The following is a 22,324-nucleotide window of genomic DNA, read 5'->3' on the forward strand; positions in this document are numbered from 1 at the left end:
TAACGAAAGCAGTGAAAACCCATGGAAAAGTGAATTTCTCTTAAGGTTTGGGGATTTGATTGCCAACGGAATTACAAATTTGAACAAAAACAAATTGCTTAGCAGAGGATGGTTTCGATCCATCGACCTCTGGGTTATGGGCCCAGCACGCTTCCGCTGCGCCACTCTGCTGCTGTCACACCTTTCTCTGTGCATTTTGAAAGGGAGAAGCTGGCTCCACCTACATTTGCATGCAGATAAAGAACCATAGCTGCATTTGAAAGCAGAGGATGCCGTAACCTCTGAAAAAGCATTTAGACATTGTGAGAGCAAAATCTTGTTAGTCCACGTAGCTCTCTCGCCTCTCGCCTCTCGCCTCTCGCCTCTCGCCTCACGTGCTTAGTCTCTGTGGCGCAATTGGTTAGCGCGTTCGGCTGTTAACCGAAAGGTTGGTGGTTCAAGCCCACCCAGGGACGTTTTGAGACACTTGAGTTTTTTTAACCGAGAAGCAAAAAAGGAGCACAAAATAGTTACCTTTCAAACGCAAATACGGTGATTGCAAATTGATTAACATAGGTGGAGACCCTTCACAAAACCATGTTTAAAAGGAAGGGTGACGTCATATCTATGACGGTGCTTTCCAATTGAAACTTCATCAAAAGCACGTAAAACATCATCAGAAGTGAACAGGAAGTTCATTCTTCATTCCGTTGTCAACCGATTGGCCAGAAAATTGGGCTCGATCAAAGGGAACCTGAACAGGGGACTGCTCCTATCCATCGTCATTCATTGGGAAAGTGTCTGCAATTTCAAACACATTGCATTTCTCATATCAGCATGTGATGAGCGCCCGAAGCGTGCTGTTGAAACCCCACTCCGGGACCATTCCTTTTTCAGGAGGGGCAAAGCATTTGCTAACCAATAAGCAAAAAAATATGAAAATCCTCATCTTTCCCACAAAAACATCAAAAACAACAGCAAAATCATTGAAGACGGCTGGCTGCAAACGGAATAGAGAAATATCATACAAGCATGTTAAAAGCGTTGGAAGACAATTTTTTAAGGAAAGTGTTTTGAAACTTGAAGACACGCACGGACGTGCCAGATGATCAGAAAGTGCCATTTCACTCGGAGTTAACAGTCCAAATACAAGCAATCGACTTTAATGCCTCACTGCATCAAGCTTAGCAACGTTTGATGGGCACGGAAAGTTTGGTGATCAACTCCACTCTGGGATGATTCATTTTTAACATGGAATGGGCAAAGCATGCGCTAACCAAACAGAAAAAAAGGAAAGAAAAACAGCAGCAAAGAGTAAAATTAGCTTTAATGTTTCTGCAACAACACATTACATTCAAACGGAGGCTACAGATTGTATAGAAGAAAACAAATAACAACCCCAAAGACATTCATTAAACATGTTAAGTGAGGACGTAAAGGAGATCTCTATAGAAATGTTTGGAAATCTGTTACGTCACACAGACATGTTGACAGAGTGGTCAGAAAGTGCAATTTTTCTTGAAATTAACAGGCAAGCTATCATCGATTGACTTAAAACCAATAAAACCTCAGATGTGGATGGTAACATAACGAAAGCAGTGAAAACCCATGGAAAAGTGAATTTCTCTTAAGGTTTGGGGATTTGATTGCCAACGGAATTACAAATTTGAACAAAAACAAATTGCTTAGCAGAGGATGGTTTCGATCCATCGACCTCTGGGTTATGGGCCCAGCACGCTTCCGCTGCGCCACTCTGCTGCTGTCACACCTTTCTCTGTGCATTTTGAAAGGGAGAAGCTGGCTCCACCTACATTTGCATGCAGATAAAGAACCATAGCTGCATTTGAAAGCAGAGGATGCCGTAACCTCTGAAAAAGCATTTAGACATTGTGAGAGCAAAATCTTGTTAGTCCACGTAGCTCTCTCATCTCACGTGCTTAGTCTCTGTGGCGCAATTGGTTAGCGCGTTCGGCTGTTAACCGAAAGGTTGGTGGTTCAAGCCCACCCAGGGACGTTTTGAGACACTTGAGTTTTTTTAACCGAGAAGCAAAAAAGGAGCACAAAAAAACCTTTCAAACGCAAATACGGTGACTGCAAATTGATTAACATAGGTGGAGACCCTTCACAAAACCATGTTTAAAAGGAAGGGTGACGTCATATCTATGACGGTGCTTTCCAATTGAAACTTCATCAAAAGCACGTAAAACATCATCAGAAGTGAACAGGAAGTTCATTCTTCATTCCGTTGTCAACCGATTGGCCAGAAAATTGGGCTCGATCAAAGGGAACCTGAACAGGGGGCTGCTCCTATCCATCGTCATTCATTGGGAAAGTGTCTGCAATTTCAAACACATTGCATTTCTCATATCAGCATGTGATGAGCGCCCGAAGCGTGCTGTTGAAACCCCACTCCGGGACCATTCCTTTTTCAATGCAGGAGGGGCAAAGCATTTGCTAACCAATAAGCAAAAAAATATGAAAATCCTCATCTTTCCCACAAAAACATCAAAAACAACAGCAAAAACATTGAAGACGGCTGGCTGCAAACGGAATAGAGAAATATCAGCATGTTAAAAGCGTTGGAAGACAATTTTTTAAGGAAAGTGTTTTGAAACTTGAAGACACGCACGGACGTGCCAGATGATCAGAAAGTGCCATTTCACTCGGAGTTAACAGTCCAAATACAAGCAATCGACTTTAATGCCTCACTGCATCAAGCTTAGCAACGTTTGATGGGCACGGAAAGTTTGGTGATCAACTCCACTCTGGGATGATTCATTTTTAACATGGAATGGGCAAAGCATGCGCTAACCAAACAGAAAAAAAAGGAAAGAAAAACAGCAGCAAAGAGTAAAATTAGCTTTAATGTTTCTGCAACAACACATTACATTCAAACGGAGGCTACAGATTGTATAGAAGAAAACAAATAACAACCCCAAAGACATTCATTAAACATGTTAAGTGAGGACGTAAAGGAGATCTCTATAGAAATGTTTGGAAATCTGTTACGTCACACAGACATGTTGACAGAGTGGTCAGAAAGTGCAATTTTTCTTGAAATTAACAGGCAAGCTATCATCGATTGACTTAAAACCAATAAAACCTCAGATGTGGATGGTAACATAACGAAAGCAGTGAAAACCCATGGAAAAGTGAATTTCTCTTAAGGTTTGGGGATTTGATTGCCAACGGAATTACAAATTTGAACAAAAACAAATTGCTTAGCAGAGGATGGTTTCGATCCATCGACCTCTGGGTTATGGGCCCAGCACGCTTCCGCTGCGCCACTCTGCTGCTGTCACACCTTTCTCTGTGCATTTTGAAAGGGAGAAGCTGGCTCCACCTACATTTGCATGCAGATAAAGAACCATAGCTGCATTTGAAAGCAGAGGATGCCGTAACCTCTGAAAAAGCATTTAGACATTGTGAGAGCAAAATCTTGTTAGTCCACGTAGCTCTCTCGCCTCACGTGCTTAGTCTCTGTGGCGCAATTGGTTAGCGAGTTCGGCTGTTAACCGAAAGGTTTGGGGATTTGATTGCCAACGGAATTACAAATTTGAACAAAAACAAATTGCTTAGCAGAGGATGGTTTCGATCCATCGACCTCTGGGTTATGGGCCCAGCACGCTTCCGCTGCGCCACTCTGCTGCTGTCACACCTTTCTCTGTGCATTTTGAAAGGGAGAAGCTGGCTCCACCTACATTTGCATGCAGATAAAGAACCATAGCTGCATTTGAAAGCAGAGGATGCCGTAACCTCTGAAAAAGCATTTAGACCATTCCTTTTTCAATGCAGGAGGGGCAAAGCATTTGCTAACCAATAAGCAAAAAAATATGAAAATCCTCATCTTTCCCACAAAAACATCAAAAACAACAGCAAAAACATTGAAGACGGCTGGCTGCAAACGGAATAGAGAAATATCATACAAGCATGTTAAAATTGGAAGACAATTTTTTAAGGAAAGTGTTTTGAAACTTGAAGACACGCACGGACGTGCCAGATGATCAGAAAGTGCCATTTCACTCGGAGTTAACAGTCCAAATACAAGCAATCGACTTTAATGCCTCACTGCATCAAGCTTAGCCCACCCAGGGACGTTTTGAGACACTTGAGTTTTTTTAACCGAGAAGCAAAAAAGGAGCACAAAATAGTTACCTTTCAAACGCAAATACGGAGACTGCAAATTGATTAACCCCTTAAGGACACAACTTCTAAAATAAAAGGGAATTATGACGGTTTATTTCCGTCATGTGTCCTTAAGGGGTTAACATAGGTGGAGACCCTTCACAAAACCATGTTTAAAAGGAAGGGTGACGTCATATCTATGACGGTGCTTTCCAATTGAAACTTCATCAAAAGCACGTAAAACATCATCAGAAGTGAACAGGAAGTTCATTCTTCATTCCGTTGTCAACCGATTGGCCAGAAAATTGGGCTCGATCAAAGGGAACCTGAACAGGGGACTGCTCCTATCCATCGTCATTCATTGGGAAAGTGTCTGCAATTTCAAACACATTGCATTTCTCATATCAGCATGTGATGAGCGCCCGAAGCGTGCTGTTGAAACCCCACTCCGGGACCATTCCTTTTTCAGGAGGGGCAAAGCATTTGCTAACCAATAAGCAAAAAAATATGAAAATCCTCATCTTTCCCACAAAAACATCAAAAACAACAGCAAAAACATTGAAGACGGCTGGCTGCAAACGGAATAGAGAAATATCATACAAGCATGTTAAAAGCGTTGGAAGACAATTTTTTAAGGAAAGTGTTTTGAAACTTGAAGACACGCACGGACGTGCCAGATGATCAGAAAGTGCCATTTCACTCGGAGTTAACAGTCCAAATACAAGCAATCGACTTTAATGCCTCACTGCATCAAGCTTAGCAACGTTTGATGGGCACGGAAAGTTTGGTGATCAACTCCACTCTGGGATGATTCATTTTTAACATGGAATGGGCAAAGCATGCGCTAACCAAACAGAAAAAAAAGGAAAGAAAAACAGCAGCAAAGAGTAAAATTAGCTTTAATGTTTCTGCAACAACACATTACATTCAAACGGAGGCTACAGATTGTATAGAAGAAAACAAATAACAACCCCAAAGACATTCATTAAACATGTTAAGTGAGGACGTAAAGGAGATCTCTATAGAAATGTTTGGAAATCTGTTACGTCACACAGACATGTTGACAGAGTGGTCAGAAAGTGCAATTTTTCTTGAAATTAACAGGCAAGCTATCATCGATTGACTTAAAACCAATAAAACCTCAGATGTGGATGGTAACATAACGAAAGCAGTGAAAACCCATGGAAAAGTGAATTTCTCTTAAGGTTTGGGGATTTGATTGCCAACGGAATTACAAATTTGAACAAAAACAAATTGCTTAGCAGAGGATGGTTTCGATCCATCGACCTCTGGGTTATGGGCCCAGCACGCTTCCGCTGCGCCACTCTGCTGCTGTCACACCTTTCTCTGTGCATTTTGAAAGGGAGAAGCTGGCTCCACCTACATTTGCATGCAGATAAAGAACCATAGCTGCATTTGAAAGCAGAGGATGCCGTAACCTCTGAAAAAGCATTTAGACATTGTGAGAGCAAAATCTTGTTAGTCCACGTAGCTCTCTCATCTCACGTGCTTAGTCTCTGTGGCGCAATTGGTTAGCGCGTTCGGCTGTTAACCGAAAGGTTGGTGGTTCAAGCCCACCCAGGGACGTTTTGAGACACTTGAGTTTTTTTAACCGAGAAGCAAAAAAGGAGCACAAAAAAACCTTTCAAACGCAAATACGGTGACTGCAAATTGATTAACATAGGTGGAGACCCTTCACAAAACCATGTTTAAAAGGAAGGGTGACGTCATATCTATGACGGTGCTTTCCAATTGAAACTTCATCAAAAGCACGTAAAACATCATCAGAAGTGAACAGGAAGTTCATTCTTCATTCCGTTGTCAACCGATTGGCCAGAAAATTGGGCTCGATCAAAGGGAACCTGAACAGGGGGCTGCTCCTATCCATCGTCATTCATTGGGAAAGTGTCTGCAATTTCAAACACATTGCATTTCTCATATCAGCATGTGATGAGCGCCCGAAGCGTGCTGTTGAAACCCCACTCCGGGACCATTCCTTTTTCAATGCAGGAGGGGCAAAGCATTTGCTAACCAATAAGCAAAAAAATATGAAAATCCTCATCTTTCCCACAAAAACATCAAAAACAACAGCAAAAACATTGAAGACGGCTGGCTGCAAACGGAATAGAGAAATATCAGCATGTTAAAAGCGTTGGAAGACAATTTTTTAAGGAAAGTGTTTTGAAACTTGAAGACACGCACGGACGTGCCAGATGATCAGAAAGTGCCATTTCACTCGGAGTTAACAGTCCAAATACAAGCAATCGACTTTAATGCCTCACTGCATCAAGCTTAGCAACGTTTGATGGGCACGGAAAGTTTGGTGATCAACTCCACTCTGGGATGATTCATTTTTAACATGGAATGGGCAAAGCATGCGCTAACCAAACAGAAAAAAAAGGAAAGAAAAACAGCAGCAAAGAGTAAAATTAGCTTTAATGTTTCTGCAACAACACATTACATTCAAACGGAGGCTACAGATTGTATAGAAGAAAACAAATAACAACCCCAAAGACATTCATTAAACATGTTAAGTGAGGACGTAAAGGAGATCTCTATAGAAATGTTTGGAAATCTGTTACGTCACACAGACATGTTGACAGAGTGGTCAGAAAGTGCAATTTTTCTTGAAATTAACAGGCAAGCTATCATCGATTGACTTAAAACCAATAAAACCTCAGATGTGGATGGTAACATAACGAAAGCAGTGAAAACCCATGGAAAAGTGAATTTCTCTTAAGGTTTGGGGATTTGATTGCCAACGGAATTACAAATTTGAACAAAAACAAATTGCTTAGCAGAGGATGGTTTCGATCCATCGACCTCTGGGTTATGGGCCCAGCACGCTTCCGCTGCGCCACTCTGCTGCTGTCACACCTTTCTCTGTGCATTTTGAAAGGGAGAAGCTGGCTCCACCTACATTTGCATGCAGATAAAGAACCATAGCTGCATTTGAAAGCAGAGGATGCCGTAACCTCTGAAAAAGCATTTAGACATTGTGAGAGCAAAATCTTGTTAGTCCACGTAGCTCTCTCGCCTCACGTGCTTAGTCTCTGTGGCGCAATTGGTTAGCGCGTTCGGCTGTTAACCGAAAGGTTGGTGGTTCAAGCCCACCCAGGGACGTTTTGAGACAATTGAGTTTTTTTAACCGAGAAGCAAAAAAGGAGCACAAAATAGTTACCTTTCAAACGCAAATACGGTGACTGCAAATTGATTAACATAGGTGGAGACCCTTCACAAAACCATGTTTAAAAGGAAGGGTGACGTCATATCTATGACGGTGCTTTCCAATTGAAACTTCATCAAAAGCACGTAAAACATCATCAGAAGTGAACAGGAAGTTCATTCTTCATTCCGTTGTCAACCGATTGGCCAGAAAATTGGGCTCGATCAAAGGGAACCTGAACAGGGGACTGCTCCTATCCATCGTCATTCATTGGGAAAGTGTCTGCAATTTCAAACACATTGCATTTCTCATATCAGCATGTGATGAGCGCCCGAAGCGTGCTGTTGAAACCCCACTCCGGGACCATTCCTTTTTCAATGCAGGAGGGGCAAAGCATTTGCTAACCAATAAGCAAAAAAATATGCAAATCCTCATCTTTCCCACAAAAACATCAAAAACAACAGCAAAAACATTGAAGACGGCTGGCTGCAAACGGAATAGAGAAATATCAGCATGTTAAAAGCGTTGGAAGACAATTTTTTAAGGAAAGTGTTTTGAAACTTGAAGACACGCACTGACGTGCCAGATGATCAGAAAGTGCCATTTCACTCGGAGTTAACAGTCCAAATACAAGCAATCGACTTTAATGCCTCACTGCATCAAGCTTAGCAACGTTTGATGGGCACGGAAAGTTTGGTGATCAACTCCACTCTGGGATGATTCATTTTTAACATGGAATGGGCAAAGCATGCGCTAACCAAACAGAAAAAAAAGGAAAGAAAAACAGCAGCAAAGAGTAAAATTAGCTTTAATGTTTCTGCAACAACACATTACATTCAAACGGAGGCTACAGATTGTATAGAAGAAAACAAATAACAACCCCAAAGACATTCATTAAACATGTTAAGTGAGGACGTAAAGGAGATCTCTATAGAAATGTTTGGAAATCTGTTACGTCACACAGACATGTTGACAGAGTGGTCAGAAAGTGCAATTTTTCTTGAAATTAACAGGCAAGCTATCATCGATTGACTTAAAACCAATAAAACCTCAGATGTGGATGGTAACATAACGAAAGCAGTGAAAACCCATGGAAAAGTGAATTTCTCTTAAGGTTTGGGGATTTGATTGCCAACGGAATTTCAAATTTGAACAAAAACAAATTGCTTAGCAGAGGATGGTTTCGATCCATCGACCTCTGGGTTATGGGCCCAGCACGCTTCCGCTGCGCCACTCTGCTGCTGTCACACCTTTCTCTGTGCATTTTGAAAGGGAGAAGCTGGCTCCACCTACATTTGCATGCAGATAAAGAACCATAGCTGCATTTGAAAGCAGAGGATGCCGTAACCTCTGAAAAAGCATTTAGACATTGTGAGAGCAAAATCTTGTTAGTCCACGTAGTTCTCTCGCCTCTCTCGCCTCTCTCGCCTCACGTGCTTAGTCTCTGTGGCGCAATTGGTTAGCGCGTTCGGCTGTTAACCGAAAGGTTGGTGGTTCAAGCCCACCCAGGGACGTTTTGAGACACTTGAGTTTTTTTAACCGAGAAGCAAAAAAGGAGCACAAAATAGTTACCTTTCAAACGCAAATACGGTGACTGCAAATTGATTAACCCCTTAAGGACACAACTTCTAAAATAAAAGGGAATTATGACGGTTTATTTCCGTCATGTGTCCTTAAGGGGTTAACATAGGTGGAGACCCTTCACAAAACCATGTTTAAAAGGAAGGGTGACGTCATATCTATGACGGTGCTTTCCAATTGAAACTTCATCAAAAGCACGTAAAACATCATCAGAAGTGAACAGGAAGTTCATTCTTCATTCCGTTGTCAACCGATTGGCCAGAAAATTGGGCTCGATCAAAGGGAACCTGAACAGGGGACTGCTCCTATCCATCGTCATTCATTGGGAAAGTGTCTGCAATTTCAAACACATTGCATTTCTCATATCAGCATGTGATGAGCGCCCGAAGCGTGCTGTTGAAACCCCACTCCGGGACCATTCCTTTTTCAGGAGGGGCAAAGCATTTGCTAACCAATAAGCAAAAAAATATGAAAATCCTCATCTTTCCCACAAAAACATCAAAAACAACAGCAAAAACATTGAAGACGGCTGGCTGCAAACGGAATAGAGAAATATCATACAAGCATGTTAAAAGCGTTGGAAGACAATTTTTTAAGGAAAGTGTTTTGAAACTTGAAGACACGCACGGACGTGCCAGATGATCAGAAAGTGCCATTTCACTCGGAGTTAACAGTCCAAATACAAGCAATCGACTTTAATGCCTCACTGCATCAAGCTTAGCAACGTTTGATGGGCACGGAAAGTTTGGTGATCAACTCCACTCTGGGATGATTCATTTTTAACATGGAATGGGCAAAGCATGCGCTAACCAAACAGAAAAAAAAGGAAAGAAAAACAGCAGCAAAGAGTAAAATTAGCTTTAATGTTTCTGCAACAACACATTACATTCAAACGGAGGCTACAGATTGTATAGAAGAAAACAAATAACAACCCCAAAGACATTCATTAAACATGTTAAGTGAGGACGTAAAGGAGATCTCTATAGAAATGTTTGGAAATCTGTTACGTCACACAGACATGTTGACAGAGTGGTCAGAAAGTGCAATTTTTCTTGAAATTAACAGGCAAGCTATCATCGATTGACTTAAAACCAATAAAACCTCAGATGTGGATGGTAACATAACGAAAGCAGTGAAAACCCATGGAAAAGTGAATTTCTCTTAAGGTTTGGGGATTTGATTGCCAACGGAATTACAAATTTGAACAAAAACAAATTGCTTAGCAGAGGATGGTTTCGATCCATCGACCTCTGGGTTATGGGCCCAGCACGCTTCCGCTGCGCCACTCTGCTGCTGTCACACCTTTCTCTGTGCATTTTGAAAGGGAGAAGCTGGCTCCACCTACATTTGCATGCAGATAAAGAACCATAGCTGCATTTGAAAGCAGAGGATGCCGTAACCTCTGAAAAAGCATTTAGACATTGTGAGAGCAAAATCTTGTTAGTCCACGTAGCTCTCTCGCCTCACGTGCTTAGTCTCTGTGGCGCAATTGGTTAGCGCGTTCGGCTGTTAACCGAAAGGTTGGTGGTTCAAGCCCACCCAGGGACGTTTTGAGACAATTGAGTTTTTTTAACCGAGAAGCAAAAAAGGAGCACAAAATAGTTACCTTTCAAACGCAAATACGGTGACTGCAAATTGATTAACATAGGTGGAGACCCTTCACAAAACCATGTTTAAAAGGAAGGGTGACGTCATATCTATGACGGTGCTTTCCAATTGAAACTTCATCAAAAGCACGTAAAACATCATCAGAAGTGAACAGGAAGTTCATTCTTCATTCCGTTGTCAACCGATTGGCCAGAAAATTGGGCTCGATCAAAGGGAACCTGAACAGGGGACTGCTCCTATCCATCGTCATTCATTGGGAAAGTGTCTGCAATTTCAAACACATTGCATTTCTCATATCAGCATGTGATGAGCGCCCGAAGCGTGCTGTTGAAACCCCACTCCGGGACCATTCCTTTTTCAATGCAGGAGGGGCAAAGCATTTGCTAACCAATAAGCAAAAAAATATGCAAATCCTCATCTTTCCCACAAAAACATCAAAAACAACAGCAAAAACATTGAAGACGGCTGGCTGCAAACGGAATAGAGAAATATCATACAAGCATGTTAAAAGCGTTGGAAGACAATTTTTTAAGGAAAGTGTTTTGAAACTTGAAGACACGCACGGACGTGCCAGATGATCAGAAAGTGCCATTTCACTCGGAGTTAACAGTCCAAATACAAGCAATCGACTTTAATGCCTCACTGCATCAAGCTTAGCAACGTTTGATGGGCACGGAAAGTTTGGTGATCAACTCCACTCTGGGATGATTCATTTTTAACATGGAATGGGCAAAGCATGCGCTAACCAAACAGAAAAAAAAGGAAAGAAAAACAGCAGCAAAGAGTAAAATTAGCTTTAATGTTTCTGCAACAACACATTACATTCAAACGGAGGCTACAGATTGTATAGAAGAAAACAAATAACAACCCCAAAGACATTCATTAAACATGTTAAGTGAGGACGTAAAGGAGATCTCTATAGAAATGTTTGGAAATCTGTTACGTCACACAGACATGTTGACAGAGTGGTCAGAAAGTGCAATTTTTCTTGAAATTAACAGGCAAGCTATCATCGATTGACTTAAAACCAATAAAACCTCAGATGTGGATGGTAACATAACGAAAGCAGTGAAAACCCATGGAAAAGTGAATTTCTCTTAAGGTTTGGGGATTTGATTGCCAACGGAATTACAAATTTGAACAAAAACTAATTGCTTAGCAGAGGATGGTTTCGATCCATCGACCTCTGGGTTATGGGCCCAGCACGCTTCCGCTGCGCCACTCTGCTGCTGTCACACCTTTCTCTGTGCATTTTGAAAGGGAGAAGCTGGCTCCACCTACATTTGCATGCAGATAAAGAACCATAGCTGCATTTGAAAGCAGAGGATGCCGTAACCTCTGAAAAAGCATTTAGACATTGTGAGAGCAAAATCTTGTTAGTCCACGTAGCTCTCTCGCCTCGCGTGCTTAGTCTCTGTGGCGCAATTGGTTAGCGCGTTCGGCTGTTAACCGAAAGGTTGGTGGTTCAAGCCCACCCAGGGACGATTTGAGACACTTGAGTTTTTTTAACCGAGAAGCAAAAAAGGAGCACAAAATAGTTACCTTTCAAACGCAAATACGGTGACTGCAAATTGATTAACATAGGTGGAGACCCTTCACAAAACCATGTTTAAAAGGAAGGTTCACGTCATATCTATGACGGTGCTTTCCAATTGAAACTTCATCAAAAGCACGTAAAACATCATCAGAAGTGAACAGGAAGTTCATTCTTCATTCCGTTGTCAACCGATTGGCCAGAAAATTGGGCTCGATCAAAGGGAAACTGAACAGGGGACTGCTCCTATCCATCGTCATTCATTGGGAAAGTGTCTGCAATTTCAAACACATTGCATTTCTCATATCAGCATGTGATGAGCGCCCGAAGCGTGCTGTTGAAACCCCACTCCGGGACCATTCCTTTTTCAATGCAGGAGGGGCAAAGCATTTGCTAACCAATAAGCAAAAAAATATGCAAATCCTCATCTTTCCCACAAAAACATCAAAAACAACAGCAAAAACATTGAAGACGGCTGGCTGCAAACGGAATAGAGAAATATCATACAAGCATGTTAAAAGCGTTGGAAGACAATTTTTTAAGGAAAGTGTTTTGAAACTTGAAGACACGCACGGACGTGCCAGATGATCAGAAAGTGCCATTTCACTCGGAGTTAACAGTCCAAATACAAGCAATCGACTTTAATGCCTCACTGCATCAAGCTTAGCAACGTTTGATGGGCACGGAAAGTTTGGTGATCAACTCCACTCTGGGATGATTCATTTTTAACATGGAATGGGCAAAGCATGCGCTAACCAAACAGAAAAAAAAGGAAAGAAAAACAGCAGCAAAGAGTAAAATTAGCTTTAATGTTTCTGCAACAACACATTACATTCAAACGGAGGCTACAGATTGTATAGAAGAAAACAAATAACAACCCCAAAGACATTCATTAAACATGTTAAGTGAGGACGTAAAGGAGATCTCTATAGAAATGTTTGGAAATCTGTTACGTCACACAGACATGTTGACAGAGTGGTCAGAAAGTGCAATTTTTCTTGAAATTAACAGGCAAGCTATCATCGATTGACTTAAAACCAATAAAACCTCAGATGTGGATGGTAACATAACGAAAGCAGTGAAAACCCATGGAAAAGTGAATTTCTCTTAAGGTTTGGGGATTTGATTGCCAACGGAATTACAAATTTGAACAAAAACAAATTGCTTAGCAGAGGATGGTTTCGATCCATCGACCTCTGGGTTATGGGCCCAGCACGCTTCCGCTGCGCCACTCTGCTGCTGTCACACCTTTCTCTGTGCATTTTGAAAGGGAGAAGCTGGCTCCACCTACATTTGCATGCAGATAAAGAACCATAGCTGCATTTGAAAGCAGAGGATGCCGTAACCTCTGAAAAAGCATTTAGACATTGTGAGAGCAAAATCTTGTTAGTCCACGTAGCTCTCTCGCCTCGCGTGCTTAGTCTCTGTGGCGCAATTGGTTAGCGCGTTCGGCTGTTAACCGAAAGGTTGGTGGTTCAAGCCCACCCAGGGACGATTTGAGACACTTGAGTTTTTTTAACCGAGAAGCAAAAAAGGAGCACAAAATAGTTACCTTTCAAACGCAAATACGGTGACTGCAAATTGATTAACATAGGTGGAGACCCTTCACAAAACCATGTTTAAAAGGAAGGTTCACATCATATCTATGACGTTGCTTTCCAATTGAAACTTCATCAAAAGCACGTAAAACATCATCAGAAGTGAACAGGAAGTTCATTCTTCATTCCGTTGTCAACCGATTGGCCCGAAAATTGGGCTCGATCAAAGGGAACCTGAACAGGGGACTGCTCCTATTCATCGTCATTCATTGGGAAAGTGTCTGCAATTTCAAACACATTGCATTTCTCATATCAGCATGTGATGAGCGCCCGAAGCGTGCTGTTGAAACCCCACTCCGGGACCATTCCTTTTTCAATGCAGGAGGGGCAAAGCATTTGCTAACCAATAAGCAAAAAAATATGCAAATCCTCATCTTTCCCACAAAAACAGCAAAAACAACAGCAAAAACATTGAAGACGGCTGGCTGCAAACGGAATAGAGAAATATCATACAAGCATGTTAAAAGCGTTGGAAGACAATTTTTTAAGGAAAGTGTTTTGAAACTTGAAGACACGCACGGACGTGCCAGATGATCAGAAAGTGCCATTTCACTCGGAGTTAACAGTCCAAATACAAGCAATCGACTTTAATGCCTCACTGCATCAAGCTTAGCAACGTTTGATGGGCACGGAAAGTTTGGTGATCAACTCCACTCTGGGATGATTCATTTTTAACATGGAATGGGCAAAGCATGCGCTAACCAAACAGAAAAAAAAGGAAAGAAAAACAGCAGCAAAGAGTAAAATTAGCTTTAATGTTTCTGCAACAACACATTACATTCAAACGGAGGCTACAGATTGTATAGAAGAAAACAAATAACAACCCCAAAGACATTCATTAAACATGTTAAGTGAGGACGTAAAGGAGATCTCTATAGAAATGTTTGGAAATCTGTTACGTCACACAGACATGTTGACAGAGTGGTCAGAAAGTGCAATTTTTCTTGAAATTAACAGGCAAGCTATCATCGATTGACTTAAAACCAATAAAACCTCAGATGTGGATGGTAACATAACGAAAGCAGTGAAAACCCATGGAAAAGTGAATTTCTCTTAAGGTTTGGGGATTTGATTGCCAACGGAATTACAAATTTGAACAAAAACAAATTGCTTAGCAGAGGATGGTTTCGATCCATCGACCTCTGGGTTATGGGCCCAGCACGCTTCCGCTGCGCCACTCTGCTGCTGTCACACCTTTCTCTGTGCATTTTGAAAGGGAGAAGCTGGCTCCACCTACATTTGCATGCAGATAAAGAACCATAGCTGCATTTGAAAGCAGAGGATGCCGTAACCTCTGAAAAAGCATTTAGACATTGTGAGAGCAAAATCTTGTTAGTCCACGTAGCTCTCTCGCCTCACGTGCTTAGTCTCTGTGGCGCAATTGGTTAGCGCGTTCGGCTGTTAACCGAAAGGTTGGTGGTTCAAGCCCACCCAGGGACGTTTTGAGACAATTGAGTTTTTTTAACCGAGAAGCAAAAAAGGAGCACAAAATAGTTACCTTTCAAACGCAAATACGGTGACTGCAAATTGATTAACATAGGTGGAGACCCTTCACAAAACCATGTTTAAAAGGAAGGGTGACGTCATATCTATGACGGTGCTTTCCAATTGAAACTTCATCAAAAGCACGTAAAACATCATCAGAAGTGAACAGGAAGTTCATTCTTCATTCCGTTGTCAACCGATTGGCCAGAAAATTGGGCTCGATCAAAGGGAAACTGAACAGGGGACTGCTCCTATCCATCGTCATTCATTGGGAAAGTGTCTGCAATTTCAAACACATTGCATTTCTCATATCAGCATGTGATGAGCGCCCGAAGCGTGCTGTTGAAACCCCACTCCGGGACCATTCCTTTTTCAATGCAGGAGGGGCAAAGCATTTGCTAACCAATAAGCAAAAAAATATGCAAATCCTCATCTTTCCCACAAAAACATCAAAAACAACAGCAAAAACATTGAAGACGGCTGGCTGCAAACGGAATAGAGAAATATCATACAAGCATGTTAAAAGCGTTGGAAGACAATTTTTTAAGGAAAGTGTTTTGAAACTTGAAGACACGCACGGACGTGCCAGATGATCAGAAAGTGCCATTTCACTCGGAGTTAACAGTCCAAATACAAGCAATCGACTTTAATGCCTCACTGCATCAAGCTTAGCAACGTTTGATGGGCACGGAAAGTTTGGTGATCAACTCCACTCTGGGATGATTCATTTTTAACATGGAATGGGCAAAGCATGCGCTAACCAAACAGAAAAAAAAGGAAAGAAAAACAGCAGCAAAGAGTAAAATTAGCTTTAATGTTTCTGCAACAACACATTACATTCAAACGGAGGCTACAGATTGTATAGAAGAAAACAAATAACAACCCCAAAGACATTCATTAAACATGTTAAGTGAGGACGTAAAGGAGATCTCTATAGAAATGTTTGGAAATCTGTTACGTCACACAGACATGTTGACAGAGTGGTCAGAAAGTGCAATTTTTCTTGAAATTAACAGGCAAGCTATCATCGATTGACTTAAAACCAATAAAACCTCAGATGTGGATGGTAACATAACGAAAGCAGTGAAAACCCATGGAAAAGTGAATTTCTCTTAAGGTTTGGGGATTTGATTGCCAACGGAATTACAAATTTGAACAAAAAGAAATTGCTTAGCAGAGGATGGTTTCGATCCATCGACCTCTGGGTTATGGGCCCAGCACGCTTCCGCTGCGCCACTCTGCTGCTGTCACACCTTTCTCTGCGCATTTTGAAAGGGAGAAGCTGGCTCCACCTACATTTGCATGCAGATAAAGAACCATAGCTGCATTTGAAAGCAGAGGATGCCGTAACCTCTGAAAAAGCATTTAGACATTGTGAGAGCAAAATCTTGTTAGTCCACGTAGCTCTCTCGCATCACGTGCTTAGTCTCTGTGGCGCAATTGGTTAGCACGTTCGGCTGTTAACCGAAAGGTTGGTGGTTCAAGCCCACCCAGGGACGATTTGAGACACTTGAGTTTTTTTAACCGAGAAGCAAAAAAGGAGCACAAAATAGTTACCTTTCAAACGCAAATACGGTGACTGCAAATTGATTAACATAGGTGGAGACCCTTCACAAAACCATGTTTAAAAGGAAGGGTGACGTCATATCTATGACGTTGCTTTCCAATTGAAACTTCATCAAAAGCACGTAAAACATCATCAGAAGTGAACAGGAAGTTCATTCTTCATTCCGTTGTCAACCGATTGGCCAGAAAATTGGGCTCGATCAGAGGGAACCTGAACAGGGGACTGCTCCTATCCATCGTCATTCATTGGGAAAGTGTCTGCAATTTCAAACACATTGCATTTCTCATATCAGCATGTGATGAGCGCCCGCAGCGTGCTGTTGAAACCCCACTCCGGGACCATTCCTTTTTCAATGCAGGAGGGGCAAAGCATTTGCTAACCAATAAGCAAAAAAATATGAAAATCCTCATCTTTCCCACAAAAACATCAAAAACAACAGCAAAAACATTGAAGACGGCTGGCTGCAAACGGAATAGAGAAATATCATACAAGCATGTTAAAAGCGTTGGAAGACAATTTTTTAAGGAAAGTGTTTTGAAACTTGAAGACACGCACGGACGTGCCAGATGATCAGAAAGTGCCATTTCACTCGGAGTTAACAGTCCAAATACAAGCAATCGACTTTAATGCCTCACTGCATCAAGCTTAGCAACGTTTGATGGGCACGGAAAGTTTGGTGATCAACTCCACTCTGGGATGATTCATTTTTAACATGGAATGGGCAAAGCATGCGCTAACCAAACAGAAAAAAAAGGAAAGAAAAACAGCAGCAAAGAGTAAAATTAGCTTTAATGTTTCTGCAACAACACATTACATTCAAACGGAGGCTACAGATTGTATAGAAGAAAACAAATAACAACCCCAAAGACATTCATTAAACATGTTAAGTGAGGACGTAAAGGAGATCTCTATAGAAATGTTTGGAAATCTGTTACGTCACACAGACATGTTGACAGAGTGGTCAGAAAGTGCAATTTTTCTTGAAATTAACAGGCAAGCTATCATCGATTGACTTAAAACCAATAAAACCTCAGATGTGGATGGTAACATAACGAAAGCAGTGAAAACCCATGGAAAAGTGAATTTCTCTTAAGGTTTGGGGATTTGATTGCCAACGGAATTACAAATTTGAACAAAAACTAATTGCTTAGCAGAGGATGGTTTCGATCCATCGACCTCTGGGTTATGGGCCCAGCACGCTTCCGCTGCGCCACTCTGCTGCTGTCACACCTTTCTCTGTGCATTTTGAAAGGGAGAAGCTGGCTCCACCTACATTTGCATGCAGATAAAGAACCATAGCTGCATTTGAAAGCAGAGGATGCCGTAACCTCTGAAAAAGCATTTAGACATTGTGAGAGCAAAATCTTGTTAGTCCACGTAGCTCTCTCGCCTCGCGTGCTTAGTCTCTGTGGCGCAATTGGTTAGCGCGTTCGGCTGTTAACCGAAAGGTTGGTGGTTCAAGCCCACCCAGGGACGATTTGAGACACTTGAGTTTTTTTAACCGAGAAGCAAAAAAGGAGCACAAAATAGTTACCTTTCAAACGCAAATACGGTGACTGCAAATTGATTAACATAGGTGGAGACCCTTCACAAAACCATGTTTAAAAGGAAGGTTCACGTCATATCTATGACGGTGCTTTCCAATTGAAACTTCATCAAAAGCACGTAAAACATCATCAGAAGTGAACAGGAAGTTCATTCTTCATTCCGTTGTCAACCGATTGGCCAGAAAATTGGGCTCGATCAAAGGGAAACTGAACAGGGGACTGCTCCTATCCATCGTCATTCATTGGGAAAGTGTCTGCAATTTCAAACACATTGCATTTCTCATATCAGCATGTGATGAGCGCCCGAAGCGTGCTGTTGAAACCCCACTCCGGGACCATTCCTTTTTCAATGCAGGAGGGGCAAAGCATTTGTTAACCAATAAGCAAAAAAATATGCAAATCCTCATCTTTCCCACAAAAACATCAAAAACAACAGCAAAAACATTGAAGACGGCTGGCTGCAAACGGAATAGAGAAATATCATACAAGCATGTTAAAAGCGTTGGAAGACAATTTTTTAAGGAAAGTGTTTTGAAACTTGAAGACACGCACGGACGTGCCAGATGATCAGAAAGTGCCATTTCACTCGGAGTTAACAGTCCAAATACAAGCAATCGACTTTAATGCCTCACTGCATCAAGCTTAGCAACGTTTGATGGGCACGGAAAGTTTGGTGATCAACTCCACTCTGGGATGATTCATTTTTAACATGGAATGGGCAAAGCATGCGCTAACCAAACAGAAAAAAAAGGAAAGAAAAACAGCAGCAAAGAGTAAAATTAGCTTTAATGTTTCTGCAACAACACATTACATTCAAACGGAGGCTACAGATTGTATAGAAGAAAACAAATAACAACCCCAAAGACATTCATTAAACATGTTAAGTGAGGACGTAAAGGAGATCTCTATAGAAATGTTTGGAAATCTGTTACGTCACACAGACATGTTGACAGAGTGGTCAGAAAGTGCAATTTTTCTTGAAATTAACAGGCAAGCTATCATCGATTGACTTAAAACCAATAAAACCTCAGATGTGGATGGTAACATAACGAAAGCAGTGAAAACCCATGGAAAAGTGAATTTCTCTTAAGGTTTGGGGATTTGATTGCCAACGGAATTACAAATTTGAACAAAAACAAATTGCTTAGCAGAGGATGGTTTCGATCCATCGACCTCTGGGTTATGGGCCCAGCACGCTTCCGCTGCGCCACTCTGCTGCTGTCACACCTTTCTCTGTGCATTTTGAAAGGGAGAAGCTGGCTCCACCTACATTTGCATGCAGATAAAGAACCATAGCTGCATTTGAAAGCAGAGGATGCCGTAACCTCTGAAAAAGCATTTAGACATTGTGAGAGCAAAATCTTGTTAGTCCACGTAGCTCTCTCGCCTCGCGTGCTTAGTCTCTGTGGCGCAATTGGTTAGCGCGTTCGGCTGTTAACCGAAAGGTTGGTGGTTCAAGCCCACCCAGGGACGATTTGAGACACTTGAGTTTTTTTAACCGAGAAGCAAAAAAGGAGCACAAAATAGTTACCTTTCAAACGCAAATACGGTGACTGCAAATTGATTAACATAGGTGGAGACCCTTCACAAAACCATGTTTAAAAGGAAGGTTCACATCATATCTATGACGTTGCTTTCCAATTGAAACTTCATCAAAAGCACGTAAAACATCATCAGAAGTGAACAGGAAGTTCATTCTTCATTCCGTTGTCAACCGATTGGCCCGAAAATTGGGCTCGATCAAAGGGAACCTGAACAGGGGACTGCTCCTATTCATCGTCATTCATTGGGAAAGTGTCTGCAATTTCAAACACATTGCATTTCTCATATCAGCATGTGATGAGCGCCCGAAGCGTGCTGTTGAAACCCCACTCCGGGACCATTCCTTTTTCAATGCAGGAGGGGCAAAGCATTTGCTAACCAATAAGCAAAAAAATATGCAAATCCTCATCTTTCCCACAAAAACATCAAAAACAACAGCAAAAACATTGAAGACGGCTGGCTGCAAACGGAATAGAGAAATATCATACAAGCATGTTAAAAGCGTTGGAAGACAATTTTTTAAGGAAAGTGTTTTGAAACTTGAAGACACGCACGGACGTGCCAGATGATCAGAAAGTGCCATTTCACTCGGAGTTAACAGTCCAAATACAAGCAATCGACTTTAATGCCTCACTGCATCAAGCTTAGCAACGTTTGATGGGCACGGAAAGTTTGGTGATCAACTCCACTCTGGGATGATTCATTTTTAACATGGAATGGGCAAAGCATGCGCTAACCAAACAGAAAAAAAAGGAAAGAAAAACAGCAGCAAAGAGTAAAATTAGCTTTAATGTTTCTGCAACAACACATTACATTCAAACGGAGGCTACAGATTGTATAGAAGAAAACAAATAACAACCCCAAAGACATTCATTAAACATGTTAAGTGAGGACGTAAAGGAGATCTCTATAGAAATGTTTGGAAATCTGTTACGTCACACAGACATGTTGACAGAGTGGTCAGAAAGTGCAATTTTTCTTGAAATTAACAGGCAAGCTATCATCGATTGACTTAAAACCAATAAAACCTCAGATGTGGATGGTAACATAACGAAAGCAGTGAAAACCCATGGAAAAGTGAATTTCTCTTAAGGTTTGGGGATTTGATTGCCAACGGAATTACAAATTTGAACAAAAACAAATTGCTTAGCAGAGGATGGTTTCGATCCATCGACCTCTGGGTTATGGGCCCAGCACGCTTCCGCTGCGCCACTCTGCTGCTGTCACACCTTTCTCTGCGCATTTTGAAAGGGAGAAGCTGGCTCCACCTACATTTGCATGCAGATAAAGAACCATAGCTGCATTTGAAAGCAGAGGATGCCGTAACCTCTGAAAAAGCATTTAGACATTGTGAGAGCAAAATCTTGTTAGTCCACGTAGCTCTCTCGCATCACGTGCTTAGTCTCTGTGGCGCAATTGGTTAGCACGTTCGGCTGTTAACCGAAAGGTTGGTGGTTCAAGCCCACCCAGGGACGATTTGAGACACTTGAGTTTTTTTAACCGAGAAGCAAAAAAGGAGCACAAAATAGTTACCTTTCAAACGCAAATACGGTGACTGCAAATTGATTAACATAGGTGGAGACCCTTCACAAAACCATGTTTAAAAGGAAGGGTGACGTCATATCTATGACGTTGCTTTCCAATTGAAACTTCATCAAAAGCACGTAAAACATCATCAGAAGTGAACAGGAAGTTCATTCTTCATTCCGTTGTCAACCGATTGGCCAGAAAATTGGGCTCGATCAGAGGGAACCTGAACAGGGGACTGCTCCTATCCATCGTCATTCATTGGGAAAGTGTCTGCAATTTCAAACACATTGCATTTCTCATATCAGCATGTGATGAGCGCCCGCAGCGTGCTGTTGAAACCCCACTCCGGGACCATTCCTTTTTCAATGCAGGAGGGGCAAAGCATTTGCTAACCAATAAGCAAAAAAATATGAAAATCCTCATCTTTCCCACAAAAACATCAAAAACAACAGCAAAAACATTGAAGACGGCTGGCTGCAAACGGAATAGAGAAATATCATACAAGCATGTTAAAAGCGTTGGAAGACAATTTTTTAAGGAAAGTGTTTTGAAACTTGAAGACACGCACGGACGTGCCAGATGATCAGAAAGTGCCATTTCACTCGGAGTTAACAGTCCAAATACAAGCAATCGACTTTAATGCCTCACTGCATCAAGCTTAGCAACGTTTGATGGGCACGGAAAGTTTGGTGATCAACTCCACTCTGGGATGATTCATTTTTAACATGGAATGGGCAAAGCATGCGCTAACCAAACAGAAAAAAAAGGAAAGAAAAACAGCAGCAAAGAGTAAAATTAGCTTTAATGTTTCTGCAACAACACATTACATTCAAACGGAGGCTACAGATTGTATAGAAGAAAACAAATAACAACCCCAAAGACATTCATTAAACATGTTAAGTGAGGACGTAAAGGAGATCTCTATAGAAATGTTTGGAAATCTGTTACGTCACACAGACATGTTGACAGAGTGGTCAGAAAGTGCAATTTTTCTTGAAATTAACAGGCAAGCTATCATCGATTGACTTAAAACCAATAAAACCTCAGATGTGGATGGTAACA

General features: G+C 41.6%; 11 non-coding genes across 11 annotated transcripts; all 11 read left to right on the forward strand.

Moving 5' to 3' along the window:
• Positions 1–381: 381 nt before the first annotated feature.
• Positions 382–455, forward strand: TRNAN-GUU (transfer RNA asparagine (anticodon GUU)). The gene has a single exon. It is a non-coding gene; the product is annotated as a tRNA-Asn (tRNA).
• Positions 456–1,919: 1,464 nt separating this feature from the next.
• TRNAN-GUU (transfer RNA asparagine (anticodon GUU)) lies at positions 1,920–1,993 on the forward strand. The gene has a single exon. It is a non-coding gene; the product is annotated as a tRNA-Asn (tRNA).
• Positions 1,994–5,617: 3,624 nt separating this feature from the next.
• Positions 5,618–5,691, forward strand: TRNAN-GUU (transfer RNA asparagine (anticodon GUU)). Its single transcript has one exon. It is a non-coding gene; the product is annotated as a tRNA-Asn (tRNA).
• A 1,462-nt stretch (positions 5,692–7,153) lies between these two features.
• On the forward strand, positions 7,154–7,227 carry TRNAN-GUU (transfer RNA asparagine (anticodon GUU)). The gene has a single exon. It is a non-coding gene; the product is annotated as a tRNA-Asn (tRNA).
• Positions 7,228–8,710: 1,483 nt separating this feature from the next.
• Positions 8,711–8,784, forward strand: TRNAN-GUU (transfer RNA asparagine (anticodon GUU)). Its single transcript has one exon. It is a non-coding gene; the product is annotated as a tRNA-Asn (tRNA).
• A 1,541-nt stretch (positions 8,785–10,325) lies between these two features.
• On the forward strand, positions 10,326–10,399 carry TRNAN-GUU (transfer RNA asparagine (anticodon GUU)). Its single transcript has one exon. It is a non-coding gene; the product is annotated as a tRNA-Asn (tRNA).
• A 1,470-nt stretch (positions 10,400–11,869) lies between these two features.
• TRNAN-GUU (transfer RNA asparagine (anticodon GUU)) lies at positions 11,870–11,943 on the forward strand. The gene has a single exon. It is a non-coding gene; the product is annotated as a tRNA-Asn (tRNA).
• A 1,470-nt stretch (positions 11,944–13,413) lies between these two features.
• On the forward strand, positions 13,414–13,487 carry TRNAN-GUU (transfer RNA asparagine (anticodon GUU)). The gene has a single exon. It is a non-coding gene; the product is annotated as a tRNA-Asn (tRNA).
• Positions 13,488–14,957: 1,470 nt separating this feature from the next.
• Positions 14,958–15,031, forward strand: TRNAN-GUU (transfer RNA asparagine (anticodon GUU)). Its single transcript has one exon. It is a non-coding gene; the product is annotated as a tRNA-Asn (tRNA).
• Positions 15,032–18,045: 3,014 nt separating this feature from the next.
• TRNAN-GUU (transfer RNA asparagine (anticodon GUU)) lies at positions 18,046–18,119 on the forward strand. Its single transcript has one exon. It is a non-coding gene; the product is annotated as a tRNA-Asn (tRNA).
• A 1,470-nt stretch (positions 18,120–19,589) lies between these two features.
• On the forward strand, positions 19,590–19,663 carry TRNAN-GUU (transfer RNA asparagine (anticodon GUU)). Its single transcript has one exon. It is a non-coding gene; the product is annotated as a tRNA-Asn (tRNA).
• The last annotated feature ends 2,661 nt before the right edge of the window (positions 19,664–22,324 follow it).

Source organism: Pelobates fuscus, chromosome 2 (assembly GCF_036172605.1).
Source record: "Pelobates fuscus isolate aPelFus1 chromosome 2, aPelFus1.pri, whole genome shotgun sequence".
Classification (NCBI taxonomy): Eukaryota; Metazoa; Chordata; class Amphibia; order Anura; family Pelobatidae; genus Pelobates; species Pelobates fuscus.